Below are 17,856 nucleotides of genomic sequence, written 5' to 3'. Positions count from 1 at the left end.
GTAGAGTTTTAACTTGCACTTGCAGATGTAGCGACCGACCGTAGTTACTGACAGTGGGTTTCTGAAGTGTCCCTGAGCCCATGTGGTGATATCCTTTACGAGGTTTACCAGTTGGAAGGTGAAATATGTTGTCTTTGCAGTCTATTCAAGTTGAAAAGGATTTGTTGTATTCTCTTTTTATCGACCATTTACCCAACGTGACAACTTTATTAGGTTTTGTACATTTTTCAATGTGTTGTTTTTTCAATTCTATTATTCTGTCTTGTGTAAAACTCCTTTGGAATGACGTCTCAGTGTACAATTGCAGAAAAGCTGTGTGTGTGTGTGTGTGTGTGTGTGTGTGTGTGTGTGTGTGTGTGTGTGTGTGTGTGTGTGTGTGTGTGTGATATTATATTGCAACATCTGTGCCAACTCACCTTGGCAAGAAGTCAAATACTCTACCTGTTTATTGTTTGTTGCACAACACTTTGTGAGGTGTGAGTCACCGTGTGAGTTTGGCGTTTCTTACATGTGACTCACACACACACACACACACACACACACACACACACACACACACACACACACACACACACACACACACACACACACACACACACACACACACACACACACACACACACACACACACACACACACACACACACACAAAACTCATTTTCACTCATTCGCTCCTGATAAAAAAAAAAAAAAAAAAATGTTGTTTATTTCCCGCGCTCATGTTTTCCAGGTGAAGCCGCGTCCTATTCTGTCCAGGTGTTAAGCGGAGATGCTTTTTCACAGGCGGACGCATGCGGCGACCCGTCTGGCCTTTTTTTTTACGAGCCGCAGGCGGTGCATCTCGTCCGCCGGGATTCCAGAGAGAGAGACCTGTAGCGGCCTGTTGGACACCTTTGGGTCTGTTTGGGGGCGGAGCTTGACACACCAGAAGCTTGGCGAGATGCCATAGACAGGTGAGGATACGCCCCCTTCGTAAGAGGATTATGGTAGGTGGCTTTATGAGGGAAACAATGTGTGAAGGAATCACACACACGTTTTGTGTAGTTCGTACTTTCTGGGGACCTGAGAAAAATGCCTCCCTCTTTAGGACCAGCCTTTGTGGATATATAAAGAAGTGTATTTACAACATGAATAATATATACAAACTGTGCAAATATAAAAAAGGTAAAGTTTTAGTAAAATTTTGTTGTTGATTTTTTTGTTTGTAACTGGTTTTTAATCTTTGTTATTTACTTCAAGTTATTACAGTATGTCTCTATATACATATTTATTTTATTTTTTATTTATTAATTTTGGCCAAATTTTGCCACATTTCAATTTCTTGCACACACTTGTTATTTCATATGTTGGCCAGAGGGGAAGCACTTCAAATGTTTACACACACATTTGCACCAGCACGGGTGCAAATGAGACATTGTCTATTAGATGCAATGTTATTGGGACCATGATTTATGTCACACCTCCTCATATGGAAGATACTATTCCTTGTTGATGTGTCAAAAACAGAAGAAATACAAGAATGCACACACACACATTTTTGTATTTCTTACCTTCTTGAGACCTGAGAAAAATGCCTCCCTCTTTAGGACCAGCCTTTCTAGATATATAAAGAAGTGTATTTACAACATGAATAATATATACATACTGTGCAAATATAAAACATTTAAGCTTTTAGTACAATTTTTTTTATTGTTGAATTTTTGGTTTGTATCTGGTTTTCAATCTTCATTATTTAGTTCAATTTATTACAGTATGTCTCTAGATACATATTTATTTTATTTTTTATTTATTAATTTTGGCCAAATTTTGCCAAATGCCTCGCTCTTTAGGACCAGCCTTTCTAGATATATAAAGATGTGTATTTACAACATTAATAATACATACATACTATGCAAATATAAAAAAGGTAAGCTTTTAGTTGAATTTTTTTGTTTGTAACTGGTTTTAATCTTTGTTATTTACTTCAAGTTATTACAGTATGTCTCTATATACATATTTATTTTATTTTTTATATATTAATTTTGGCCAACATTTTTTTTTTTTTTTTTTAGACATGTATCTCGTGCTCAAAAGAAACTATCTCATGCGAACAAGAAACTTTCTCGTGCACACGAGGAACTTTTTATAAAGTTATTAAAAAATAATGATATTTTTTATAATTGAATTTAATTTATAATATAATTTAGACATGTATCTCGTGCGCATGAGAAACTTTTTATAAAATTATTAAATAAAATAATATTTTATATAATTTTTTTTTTTTTTATACATGTATCTCATGCACACAAGAAACTTTCTCGTGTGCACAAAAAACTTTCTCGTGCACACGAGACACTTTTTATAAAGTTATTAAAAAATAATATTTTTTATAATTATTATTTTTTTTTTTTTTAGACATGTATCTTGTGCGCACAAGAAACTTTCTCGTGCACACGAGAAACTTTTTATACAATTATTTTAAAAATTTATATTTTTTTATAATTTAAAAACAAATTTTTTTTCGACATGTATCTCGTGCGCACAAGAAACTTTCCCGTGCACACCAGAAACTTTTTATAAAGTTATTAAAAAATATATATATTTTTTATAATTTTTTTAAATTTTTTATTTTTTATTCATGTATCTCATGCGCACAATAAACTTTCCCGTGCACACCAGAAACTTTTTATAAAGTTATTAAAAAATATATGTATTTTTTATAATTTTATTTTATTTATTTTTTTTTATTCATGTATCTCATGCGCACAATAAACTTTCCCGTGCACACGAGAAACTTTTTATAAAGTTATTAAAAAAAATATATATTTTTTATAATTGTATTTTATTTTATTTTTTTTAGACATGTATCTCATGCTCACAAGAAACTTTCTCGTGCACACGAGAAACTTTTTATAAAATTATTTTAAAAAATAATATTTTTTATAATTTTTTTTTTTTTTTTTAGACATGTATCTCATGCGCACAAGAAACCTTCTTGTGCACACGAGAAACTTTTTATAAAGTTATTAAAAAATAATAATATTTTTTATAATTTTATTTTATTTTTTATTTTTTAGACATGTATCTCATGCGCACAAGAAACTTTCTCGTGCACACGAGAAACTTTTTATAAAGTTATTAAAAAATATATATATTTTTTATAATTTTTTATTTTTTTTGTAGATATGTATCTCGAGCGCACAAGAAACCTTCTTGTGCACACGAGAAACTTTTTATAAAGTTATTAAAAAATATATATATTTTTTATAATTTTATTTTATTTTTTATTTTTTAGACATGTATCTCATGCGCACAAGAAACTTTCTCGTGTGCACAAGAAACTTTCTCGTGCACACGAGACACTTTTTATAAAGTTATTAAAAAATAATATTTTTTATAATTATTATTTTTTTTTTTTTTTTGACATGTATCTTGTGCGCACAAGAAACTTTCTCGTGCACACGAGAAACTTTTTATACAATTATTTTAAAAATGTATATTTTTTTATAATTTAAAAACAATTTTTTTTTCGACATGTATCTCGTGCGCACAAGAAACTTTCCCGTGCACACCAGAAACTTTTTATAAAGTTATTAAAAAATATATATATTTTTTATAATTTTTAAAATTTTTTTATTTTTTTTCATGTATCTCATGCGCACAATAAACTTTCCCGTGCACACCAGAAACTTTTTATAAAGTTATTAAAAAATATATGTATTTTTTATAATTTTATTTTATTTTATTTTTTTTATTCATGTATCTCATGCGCACAATAAACTTTCCCGTGCACACGAGAAACTTTTTATAAAGTTATTTAAAAAAAAATATATTTTTTATAATTGTCTTTTATTTTATTTTTTTAGACATGTATCTCATGCTCACAAGAAACTTTCTCGTGCACACGAGAAACTTTTTATAAAATTATTTTAAAAAATAATATTTTTTATAATTTTTTTTTTTTTTTTTTAGACATGTATCTCATGCGCACAAGAAACCTTCTTGTGCACACGAGAAACTTTTTATAAAGTTATTAAAAAATAATAATATTTTTTATAATTTTATTTTATTTTTTATTTTTTAGACATGTATCTCATGCGCACAAGAAACTTTCTCGTGCACACGAGAAACTTTTTATAAAGTTATTAAAAAATATATATATTTTTTATAATTTTTTTTTTTTTTTTGTAGATATGTATCTCGAGCGCACAAGAAACCTTCTTGTGCACACGAGAAACTTTTTATAAAGTTATTAAAAAATATATATATTTTTTATAATTTTATTTTATTTTTTATTTTTTAGACATGTATCTCATGCGCACAAGAAACTTTCTCGTGTGCACAAGAAACTTTCTCGTGCACACGAGACACTTTTTATAAAGTTATTAAAAAAATAATATTTTTTATAATTTTTTTTTTTTTTTTTTTTTTTAGACATGTATCTTGTGCGCACAAGAAACTTTCTCGTGCACACGAGAAACTTTTTATAAAATTATTTTAAAAATTTATATTTTTTTATTATTTAAAAAACTTTTTTTTTTCGACATGTATCTCGTGCGCACAAGAAACTTTCCCGTGCACAACAGAAACTTTTTATAAAGTTATTAAAAAAAATATATATTTTTTATAATTTTTTATTTATTTTTTTATTTATTCATGTATCTCATGCACACAATAAACTTTCCCGTGCACACCAGAAACTTTTTATAAAGTTATTAAAAAATATATATATTTTTTATAATTGTATTTTATTTTTATTTTTTTATTCATGTATCTCATGCGCACAATAAACTTTCCCGTGCACACGAGAAACTTTTTATAAAGTTATTAAAAAATATATATATTTTTTATAATTGTATTTTTTATTTTTATTTTTAGACATGTATCTCATGCTCACAAGAAACTTTCTCGTGCACACGAGAAACTTTTTATAAAATTATTTTAAAAAATAATATTTTTTATAATTTTTTTTTTTTTTTTTTTTAGACATGTATCTCATGCGCACAAGAAACCTTCTTGTGCACACGAGAAACTTTTTATAAAGTTATTAAAAAATAATAATATTTTTTATAATTTTATTTTATTTTTTATTTTTTAGACATGTATCTCATGCTCACAAGAAACTTTCTCGTGCACACGAGAAACTTTTTATAAAGTTATTAAAAAATATATATATTTTTTATAATTTTTTATTTTTTTTTAAAGATATGTATCTCGAGCGCACAAGAAACCTTCTTCTGCACACGAGAAACTTTTTATAAAGTTATTAAAAAATAATAATATTTTTTATAATTGTATTTCATTTTTTATTTTTTAGACATGTATCTCATGCGCACAGTAAACTTTCTCGTGCACACGAGAAACTTTTTATAAAGTTATTAAAAAATAATATTTTTTATATTTTAATTTAATCCAATTTAATTCATAATATAATTTAGACATGTATCTCGTGCGCACGAGAAACTTTCTCTTGCAGACGAGAAACTTGTTATAAAATTATTAAATAAAATAATATTTTTTATAATTTTTTTTTTTTATACATGTATCTCATGCGCACAAGAAACTTTCTCATGCACACGAGAAACTTTTTATAAAGTTATTAAAAAATAATATTTTTCATAATTTTTTTTTTTTTTTTTTTAGACATGTATCTCATGCGCACGAGAAACGTTCTCCTACACACAAGAAACTTTTTATAAAATTATTAAATAAAATAGTATTTTTTATAATTTTTTTTATACATGTATCTCGTGCGTACAAGAAACTTTCTCGTGCACATGAGAAACTTTTTATAAAATTATTTTAAAAAATAATATTTTTTATAATTTTTTAATTTCTAATTTTTTAGACATGTATCTCATGCGCACAAGAAAGTTTCTCGTGCACACGAGAAACTTTTTATAAAGTTATTAAAAAATAATATTTTATTATATTTTTTTTAATCTTATTTTTTTAGACATGTATCTCGTGCGCCCGAGAAACTTTCTCTTGCACACGAGAAACTTTTTATAAAATTATTTAAAAAAACAATATTTTTAATAATTTTTTTTTTTTTTTTTATACATGTATCTCATGCGCACAAGAAAGTTTCTCGTGCACACGAGACACTTTTTATAAAGTTATTAAAAAACAATATTTTTTATAATTTTTTTTAATTTTTTTTTTTTAGACATGTATCTTGTGTGCACAAGAAACTTTCTCGTGCACACGAGAAACTTTTTATAAAATTATTTTAAAAATTTATATTTTTTTATTATTTAAAAAACTTTTTTTTTTCGACATGTATCTCGTGCGCACAAGTAACTTTCCCGTGCACACCAGAAACTTTTTATAAAGTTATTAAAAAATATATATATTTTTTATACGTTTTTATTTATTTTTTTATTTATTCATGTATCTCATGCGCACAATAAACTTTCCCGTGCACACCAGAAACTTTTTATAAAGTTATTAAAAAATATATATATTTTTTATAATTTTATTTTATTTTATTTTTTTTATTCATGTATCTCATGCGCACAATAAACTTTCCCGTGCACACGAGAAACTTTTTATAAAGTTATTAAAAAATATATATATTTTTTATAATTGTATTTTTTTTATTTTTTTTTAGACATGTATCTCATGCGCACAATAAACTTTCCCGTGCACACGAGAAACTTTTTATAAAGTTATTAAAAAATATATATATTTTTTATAATTGTATTTTTTTTTTTTTTTTTATACATGTATCTCGTGCTCACAAGAAACTTTCTCTTGCACATGAGAAACTTTTTATAAAATTATTTAAAAAAATAATATTTTTTATAATTTTTTTATTTTTTATTTTTTAGACATGTATCTCATGCGCACGAGAAACTTTCTCTTACACACGAGAAACTTTTTATAAAATTATTAAATAAAATAGTATTTTTTATAATTTTTTTTTATACATGTATCTCGTGCGTACAAGAAACTTTCTCGTGCACATGAGAAACCTTTTATAAAATTATTTAAAAAAATAATATTTTTTATAAATTTTTAATTTCTTATTTTTTAGACATGTATCTCATGCGCACAAGAAACTTTCTCGTGCACACGAGAAACTTTTTATAAAGTTATTAAAAAATAATATTTTATTATAATTTTTTAAATCTTTTTATAAAATAATTTAAAAAAATAATATTTTTTATAATTTTTTATTTTTTTTTTTTAGACATGTATCTCATGTGCACAAGAAACTTTCTCGTGCACACGAGAAACTTTTTATAAAGTTATTAAAAAATTATATTTTTTATAATTTTATTTATTTATTTATTTTTTTAGACATGTATTTCGTGCGCACGAGAAAGTTTATGCTAAAAAAAATTTCACCCATGTCCCTTTAGGGCCTCCGTACATTTCAATCTCTTACACACACTTGTTATTAAATATGTTGGCCAGAGGAGGAGCACTTTTAAAAGCGACACACAGTCAATTAGAAAAATCCTTCCTTTTTGGGACCACAAGAAGGGTGGAAATACAAGAACACACGCACACACACACACACACACACACACACACACACACACACACACACACACACACACACACACACACACACACACACACACACACACACACACACACACACACACACACACACACACACACACACACACACACACACACACACACACACACACACACACACACACACACACACACACACACACACACACAATAATTTGGCCAAGTCCCACTTGGGAACACACTTGGCTCTCCAAGTACCAGCACTAAAATACAGTAGCACAGTAGGTCTAAGTACTCATTAAAACACTCTCCAAGTACCAGCACTAAAATACAGTAGCACAGTAGGTCTAAGTACTCATTAAAACACTCTCCAAGTACCAGCACTAAAATACAGTAGCACAGTAGGTCTAAGTATTCATTAAAACACTCTCCAAGTACCAGCACTAAAATACAGTAGCACAGTAGGTCTAAGTACTCATTAAAACACTCTCCAAGTACCAGCATGATGACCAGTCGGTCTTTAAAAACAGCAGAGCGCTCCTCTAGTTTCGTCTTGGTAGTCCTCAAAAACAGCAGAGTAGTCCTGTCCTATAGAGGATCTTTGATTAGTGTTTTGTGGCAAGTCCTTAAAAAACCGCATGGTACTCCTGTCCTATAGAGGATCTTTGATTAGTGTTTTGTGGCAAGTCCTTAAAAAAACCGCATGGTACTCCTGTCCTAAAGAAGATCTTTGACTAGTGTTTTGTGGCAAGTCCTCAAAAACAGCAGAGTACTCCTGTCCTAAAGAGGATCTTTGACTTGTGTTTTGTAGTAAGTCCTCAAAAACACCAGAGTAGTCCTGTCATATAGATGATATTTGACTAGTGTTTTGTAAACAGTCCTCAAAAACAGCAGAGTAGTCCTGTCCCATAGAGGATCTTTGACTTGTGTTTTGTAGTAAGTCATCAAAAACAGCAGAGTAGTCCTGTCCTATAGAGGATCTTTGACTAGTGTTCTGTAGTATGTCCTCAAAAACAGCAGAGTAATCTTGTCCTATAGATGATCTTTGAGTTGTGTTTTGTAGTAAGTCCTCAAAAACAGCAGGGTACTCCTGTCCTATAGAGGATCTTTGATGAGTCTATTTGCTGGAGATCCTTAAAAACAGCTCCTGTCCTATAGAGGATCTTTGACTAGTGTTTTGTAGTAAGTCCTCAAAAACAGCAGAGTACTCCTGTCCTATAGAGGATCTTTGATGAGTCTATTTGATGGAGATCCTTAAAAACAGCTGCTGTCATATATATGATCTTTGTCGAGTGTTTTTGCTGAAGATCCTTAAAAATAGCTCCTGTCCTACAGAGGATCTTTGACTAGTGTTTTGTAGTAAGTCCTCAAAAACAGCAGGGTACTCCTGTCATATATATGATCTTTGACAAGTGTATTTGCTAGAGATCCTTAAAAACAGCTCCTGTCATATATATGATCTTTGTCGAGTGTTTTTGCTGGAGATCCTTATGAACAGCTCCTGTCCTACAGAGGATCTTTGACTAGTGTTTTGTAGTAAGTCCTCAAAAACAGCAGGGTACTCCTGTCCTATATATGATCTTTGACAAGTGTATTTGCTAGAGATCCTTAAAAACAGCTCCTGTCATATATATGATCTTTGTCGAGTGTTTTTGCTGGAGATCCTTATGAACAGCTCCTGTCCTACAGAGGATCTTTGACATGTGATGTTTAACGTCAAAGGGAAAGAACACATTTATTTCAATCAATCAATCAATGTTTATTTATATAGCCCTAAATCACAAGTGTCTCAAAGGGCTGTACAAGCCACAACGACATCCTCGGTGTCGAGTGGGTCTGACATAATATTGTGAAAGTCCAACACATCAGCGAAAGTCCAGTCCATGGTGGGGCCAGCGGGAACCATCCCGAGTGGAGACGGGTCAGCAGCGTAGAGATGTCCCCATCCGATGAACAGGCTAGCGGTCCACCCGGGAGCAGAGTAGAAAAGAAAAGAAACGGCAGATCAACTGGTCTAAAAAGGGAGTCTATTTAAAGGCTAGAGTATACAAATGAGTTTTAAGATGAGACTTAAATGCTTCTACTGAGGAAGCATCTCTAACTTTTACCGGGAGGGCATTCCAGAGTATTGGAGCCCGAATAGAAAACGCTCTATAGCCCGCAGACTTTTTTTTGGCTCTGGGAATCACTAATAAGCCGGAGTTCTTTGAACGCAGATTTCTTGTCGGGACATATGGTACAATACAATCAGCAAGATAGGCTGGAGCTAAACCGTGTAGTATTTTATACGTAAGTAGTAAAACCTTAAAGTCGCATCTTAAGTGCACAGGAAGCCCGTGCAAGTGAGCCAGTATAGGTGTATATATATATATATATATATATATATATATATATATATATATATATATATATAAAGGTATATACAGTATAGGCGTAATATGATCAAACTTTCTTGTTTTTGTCAAAAGTCTAGCAGCCGCATTTTGTACCATCTGTAATCTTTTAATGCTAGACATAGGGAGGCCCGAAAATAAAACGTTACAGTAATATTTAGTAAGAAAAGAAGAAGCATTTTATCAACATATTTTATTTCCAGGCTTCTGCGGGCCACATGAAATAATGTGGCGGGCCGGATTTGGCCCCCGAGCCTGGAGTTTGACACCCGTGCTCTAGAGGATCTTTGGATTAATGCGGAGGATCTTTGACTTACGTTTGTTTTGCAGGAAGTCCTAACAAAAACAAGCCCAAAGCTTCTGTTGTATTTTTGTTGAGCTTTTTTTTCTTTTCTTCGTCATATTGATTTATTGTGTAAGCAAGGTTGCAAAGATTGTAGGATGACAGTGGCGTGCTCTGACCTATTTATATAATTTAAATAATAATAATATAATAAATAATAATAATAAAATAATATAATAAATAATAATAATAATAATAAATTATAATAAATAACTAAATTATAATAATAATCAGAATTTTACTTGGCAAAATTATGACAAAAGTCATCATTTTACTCCAAAAAATGTCACTATTTTACTAGAACAACACAACTTTGACAAATGTCACCGTTTTGCTGTAAAAAGCAATGATTTTTACATTAATAAGTCATAATTTTTCGAGAAAATATTGCAATATTACAGACACAGAAAGAAATGAGAAATTGTTCCCAATTTTATAAGAAAAAAATCGAAAATTTTGAAAATTTTTGTTGAGCTTTTTTTTTCTTCGTCATATTGATTTTATTGTGTAAGCAAGGTTGCAAAGATTGTAGGACGACAGTGGCATGCTCTGACCTATTTTAACCTGACGCTGCTGCACACACACACTCACACACACACACACACACACACACACACACACACACACACACACACACACACACACACACACACACACACACACACACACACACACACACACACACACACACACACACACACACACACATGTATTTGTTACCTTCTTGAGACCTCCAAAAAAATGCCTACCTCTAGTATTTAAATAAAAGTCGTCATTTCACTCAACGCAAGTCAAAATTTTACAGGAAAAAGTGAAAATTTGTGCAATATTATGATAAAAGTTGGAATTCTAAAGTCAATAACAGTCGCAGTTTTACAAGAAAAGCTTAACATTTTGTCAATTTTATGAAAAAGAGTCGTAATTTTACACCGACAAAAGTCACGATTGTATAAGAAAACTTTAACATTTTGGCAATATTAAATAAATAAATAAATAAATAATAATAAATAATAATAATATAATAATATAATAAATGATAATAATAAATTATAATAAATATATAAATTATAATAATAATCAGAATTTTACTTGGCAAAATTATGACAAAACATCATTTTACTCCAAAAAATGTCACTATTTTACTAGGACAACACAACTTTGACAAATGTCACCGTTTTGCTTTAAAAAGCAATGATTTTACATTAATAAGTCATAATTTTCCGAGAAAATATTGCAATATTACAGACACAGAAAGAACATGAGAAATTGTTCCCAATGTTATGAGAAAAAAGTCGACACATTGTGAGAAAAAGACTGCTTTTAGTTCTGTTTTTTGTTTGTAACTGGTCTTTAACCCTGTAACACCCCTCGTTGTGAAATTACAACGTTACCTTTAACCATCCTAAAAAACAATCTGTTATATATTTTTTTATTTTTTTTACCACATTTACATAGTCATTGGGTCCTATTGTTCAGTCTCACAAGGCTATTGGATCGTACATCGGTTTATAAGTCACGTCTTCTGGCCATGAACTCACACAACCTCTCAAGGTTTCCTTCCAACAAAATCTATTTGTTTCATTGGACCCGATTCATCAGATTCAAGTAATTAAAATGTCTTTTATATATTTTTTTGGTTGTTATTACAATTTCTAGATCAGGGGCCACCAACCTTTTTGAAAGCAAGAGCTACTTCTTGGGTACTGATTAATGCGAAGGGCTACCAGTTTGATACACACTTCAATAAATTGCCAGAAATAGCCAATTTGCTCAATTTACATTTAACTCTATGTTATTATTAATAATTAATGATATTTACACTTAATTGAACGGTTTAAAAGAGGAGAAAACACGAAAAAAATGACAATTACATTTTGAAACATAGTTTATCTTCAATTACGACTCTTTAAAATTCAAAATTCAACCGAAAAAAAGAAGAGAAAAACTAGCTAATTCGAATCTTTTTGAAAAAATTAAAAAAAGAATGTACGGAACATCATTAGTAATTTTTCCTGATTAAGATTAATTTTAGAATTTGGATGACATGTTTTAAATAGGTTAAAATCCAATCTGCACTTTGTTAGAATATATAACAAATTGGACCAAGCTATATTTCTAACAAAGACAAATCATTATTTCTTCTAGATTTTCCAGAACAAAAATTTCAAAAGAAATTCAAAAGACTTTGAAATAAGATTTAAATTTGATTCTACAGATTTTCTAGATTTGCCAGAATAATTTTTTTGAATTTTTAATCATGATAACTTTGAAGAAATATTTCACAAATATTCTTCGTCGAAAAAACAGAAGCTAAAATGAAGAATTAAATTAAAATGTATTCATTATTCTTTACAATAAAAATAAAAAAAATACTTGAACATTGATTTAAATTGTCAGGAAATAAGAGGAAGGAATTTAAAAGGTAAAAAGGTATATGTGTTTAAAAATCCTAAAATAATTTTTAAGGTTGTATTTTTTCTCTAAATTTGTCTTTCTGAAAGTTATAAGAAGCAAAGTAAAAAAAACAAGTGAAGACCAAGTCTTTAAAATATTTTCTTGGATTTTCAAATTCTATTTGAGTTTTGTCTCTCTTAGAATTAAAAATGTCGGGCAAAGCGAAACCAGCTTGCTAGTAAATAAATACAATTAAAAAATAGAGGCAGCTCACTGGTAAGTGCTGCTATTTGAGCTATTTTTAGAACAGGCCAGCGGGCTACTCATCTGGTCCTTACGGGCTACCTGGTGCCCGCGGGCACCGCGTTGGTGACCCCTGGTCTAGAGCATGTATATATGTAGTTACCGTGGAACAGATGCATCAAATTTCATTTAGAGCTTGTTATATAATTGTTGCAATTATAAAAGAGGGGGGGGGGGAGCGTTTTTTAAGAGTTTTATCTTGTTTCATTTTTTTTATATTTGTAATAAATGACGTCATAAAAATATAACTAATATGTGATTATTATTAATAATATATACCGTTATGGGGCTAAGTAAGCAATCAACCCTGCAAATGAACCCTTAGTTCAGTGGTTCTTAACCTTGTTGGAGGTAACGAACCCCACCAGTTTCATATGCGCATTCACCCAACCCTTCTTTAGTGAAAAATAAAATGTTTTTTTTCAAATTCAAGACAAAGTTATATGTTTTTGGTAACACTTTAGTATGGGGAACATATTTTAAGTAACAAAGACTTAATTTAGAGTTATTTGGTTAGGGTTAGGGTTAACCCGGGTTAGAGGGTTAGGGTTATAATAAGGTCATGCCGAATAAGGCATTAATAATTACTTCATAATGACTAGTTAAGAGCCAATATGTTACTAATTTGCATGTTAATAAGCAACTAATTAATGGTGATTATGTTCCCCATACTAAAGTGTTACCATGTTTTTTTTTACTGGTGCACAAAATGAAGCGTGCATGAACATCACCTTGTTCAAACAACAAAACCAACACAGTGCATGAACTCTTGACCTCCGCCGAACCCCTGAGCCCGACTCACCGAACCCCTAGGGTTCCATCGAACCCAGGTTAAGAACCACTGCCTTAGTTGTTCAGACAACGTGAGTAGAAATACAAAAATTCAATGGAGACTGCAAAGAAGAAAGCTGTAGGTGGGAAGCGGTGTATTAGCGGCTGGCTGCAGCAACACAACCAGGAGGACTTTGACTTGGATAGCAGACGCGCTAGCCGATGCTAGCCGCCGATGATCGGGTGAAGTCCTTCGTCGCTCCGTCGAACGCTGGAACGCAGGTGAGCACGGGTGTTGATGAGCAGATGAGAGCTGGCTGGCGTAGGTGGAGAGATAATGTTTTTATCATAGCTCAGTGAGGTCCCGTTGCTAAGCCAGCTTCAATGGCGTCGTTAGCAACAGCATTGTTAAGCTTCGCCAGGCTGGAAAGCTTTAAAGGCCTACTGAAAGCCACTACTAGCGACCACGCAGTCTGATAGTTTATATATCAATGATGAAATCTTAACATTGCAACACATGCCAATACGGCCGGGTTAACTTATAAAGTGACATTTTAAATTTCCCGGGAAATATCCGGCTGAAACGTCGCGGTATGATGACGTATGCGCGTGACGAAGTCCGAGTAACGGAAGTTATGGTACCCCGTAGAATCCTATACAAAAAGCTCTGTTTTCATTTCATAATTCCACAGTATTCTGGACATCTTTTGCAATTTGTTTAATGAACAATGAAGGCTGCAAAGAAGACAGTTGTAGGTGGGATCGGTGTATTAGCAGCGGACTACAGCAACACAACCAGGAGGACTTTGTTGGAGCGCTAGCCGCGCTAGCCGCCGACCTCACCTTGACTTCCTACGTCTCCGGGCCGCCAAACGCATCGGGTGAAGTCCTTCGTCCTTCTGCCGATCGCTGGAACGCAGGTGAGCACGGGTGTTGATGAGCAGATGAGGGCTGGCTGGCGTAGGTGGAGAGCTAATGTTTTTAGCATAGCTCTGTGCGGTCCGGTTGCTAAGTTAGCTTCAATGGCGTCGTTAGCACAGCATTGTTAACCTTCGCCAGCCTGGAAAGCATTAACCGTGTATTTACATGTCCACGGTTTAATAGTATTGTTGATTTTCTATCTATCCTTCCAGTCAGGGGTTTATTTCTTTTGTTTCTATATGCAGTTAAAGCACGATGCTATCACGTTAGCTCGTAGCTAAAGCATTTCGCCGATGTATTGTCGTGGAGATAAAAGACACTGAATGTCCATTCCGCGTTCTCGACTCTCATTTTCAAGAGGATATAGTATCCCAGGTGGTTTAAAATACAAATCCGTGATCCACAATAGAAAAAGGAGAAAGTGTGGAATCCAATGAGCCAGCTTGTACCTAAGTTACGGTCAGAGCGGAAAAAGATACGTCCCGCACTGCACTCTAGTCCTTCACTCTCACGTTCCTCATCCACGAATCTTTCATCCCGGCTCAAATTAATGGGGTAATCGTCACTTTCTCGGTCCGAATCTCTCTCGCTGCTGGTGTAAACAATGGGGAAATGGGAGGAGCCTTTCAACCTGTGACGTCACGCTACTTCCGGTACAGGCAAGGCTTTTTTTAGCAGCGAGCAAAAGTTGCGAACTTTATCGTCGATTTTCTCTACTAAATCCTTTCAGCAAAAATATGGCAATATCGCGAAATGATCAAGTATGACACATAGAATGGATCTGCTATTCCCGTTTAAATAAAAAAAAATAATTTCAGTAGGCCTTTAATCTTCGTCATTTACTCCAAGTTCTTACAGTATGTCTCTATATATGTATTTATTTTATTGTTTTTCATTAATTTTGGCCAAAAGGGGGCGCGTTTCAATTTCTTACGCACACTTGTTATTTCGTATGTTGACCAGAAAGGGAGCACTTTTAAAACCGACACAGTCAATTTGAAAAAATCCCTCCTTTTTGGGACCACCCTCATTTTGACCAGCAGGGGTGCTAATGAGACTTTGTCTATTAGATGCAATGTTATTGATTTATGTCATCACTTGTTCACACCTCCTCATATGGAAGATACTTTACCTTCTTCATGTCTCAAGAAGGGTAGAAATACAAGAATACACACACAGACACACACACAGACACACACTCACACATACAGACACACACACACACAGATACACACACACACACACACACACACAGACACACACACACACACACAGACACACACACACACAGACACACACACAGACACACACACAGACACACACACACACACAGACACACACACACACAGACACACACACACACACAGACACACACACACACAGACACAGACACACACACACACACAGACACACACACAGACACACACTCACACACACACACAGACACACACACACACACACAGACACACACACACAGACACACACACAGACACACACACACACACAAAGACACACACACAGACACACACACACACACAGACACACACACACACACACACAGACACACACAGACACACACACACACACACACACACACAGACACACACACACAGACACACACACACAGACACACACACACACACACAGACACACACACACACACACAGACACACACAGACACACACACACACACACACAGACACACACACACAGACACACACACACACACAGACACACACACACACACACACAGACACACACACACACACACACACACAGACACACACACACACACACAGACACACACACAGACACACACACACACACACAGACACACACAGACACACACACACACAGACACAGACACACACACACACACAGACACACACAGACACACACACACACACACACACACACACACACACACACAGACACACACATACACACACATACAGACACACACACACACACACACACACACACAGACACACACACACACACACACACACACACACAGACACACACACACACACACACACACACACACACACACACACACACACACACACACACACACACACACACACACACACACACACACACACACACACACACACACACACGTGTGCTGGTGCTCCTCTCTAACTTCCTGTGACGTAGGTTGCTGCATGTGTGTAAAAGACACAAATGTACAACACGCCTCCACCGCACAACCGCAGCGTCTTTCATTTTGGCAGCGTGCACATTTGCTGAGACGACCGTGCACTTCCTGCGCGTATCTTGATGTGTCACTTCCTGCTTCCTGCTTCCTGCTTCCTGCCAGCACTCACAAACATCCCTCAACACCACGTCTCAGCGCGGCTGAAAGCTGCATCGCCGCGTCAGTGTCCTGTATCGGTCCACACCGATCATTATTGATGGTTTTATGACTTATGGGAGGAAAATAATATTGTGAGAGTCCAGTCCATAGTGGATCTAACATAATAGTGAGAGTCCAGTCCATAGTGGATCTAACATAATAGTGAGAGTCCAGTCCATAGTGGATCTAACATAATAGTGAGAGTCCAGTCCATAGTGTATCTAACATAATAGCGAGAGTCCAGTCCATAGTGGATCTAACATACTAGTGTGAGAGTCCAGTCCATAGTGGATCTAACATAATAGTGAGAGTCCAGTCCATAGTGGATCTAACATACTAGTGTGAGAGTCCAGTCCATAGTGGATCTAACATAATAGTGAGAGTCCAGTCCATAGTGGATCTAACATAATAGCGAGAGTCCAGTCCATAGTGGATCTAACATACTAGTGTGAGAGTCCAGTCCATAGTGGATCTAACATACTAGTGTGAGAGTCCAGTCCATAGTGGATCTAACATAATAGTGAGAGTCCAGTCCATAGTGGATCTAACATACTAGTGTGAGAGTCCAGTCCATAGTGGATCTAACATAATAGTGAGAGTCCAGTCCATAGTGGATCTAAGATAATAGTGAGAGTCCAGTCCATAGTGGATCTAACATAATAGTGAGAGTCCAGTCCATAGTGGATCTAACATAATAGTGAGAGTCCAGTCCATAGTGGATCTAACATACTAGTGAGAGTCCAGTCCATAGTGGATCTAACATAATAGTGAGAGTCCAGTCCATAGTGGATCTAACATACTAGTGAGAGTCCAGTCCATAGTGGATCTAACATAATAGTGAGAGTCCAGTCCATAGTGGATCTAACATAATAGTGAGAGTCCAGTCCATAGTGGATCTAACA

Source organism: Entelurus aequoreus, linkage group LG03 (assembly GCF_033978785.1).
Source record: "Entelurus aequoreus isolate RoL-2023_Sb linkage group LG03, RoL_Eaeq_v1.1, whole genome shotgun sequence".
In the NCBI taxonomy this organism is placed as follows: Eukaryota; Metazoa; Chordata; class Actinopteri; order Syngnathiformes; family Syngnathidae; genus Entelurus; species Entelurus aequoreus.
Note: the sequence above shows the minus strand (reverse complement) of the source record.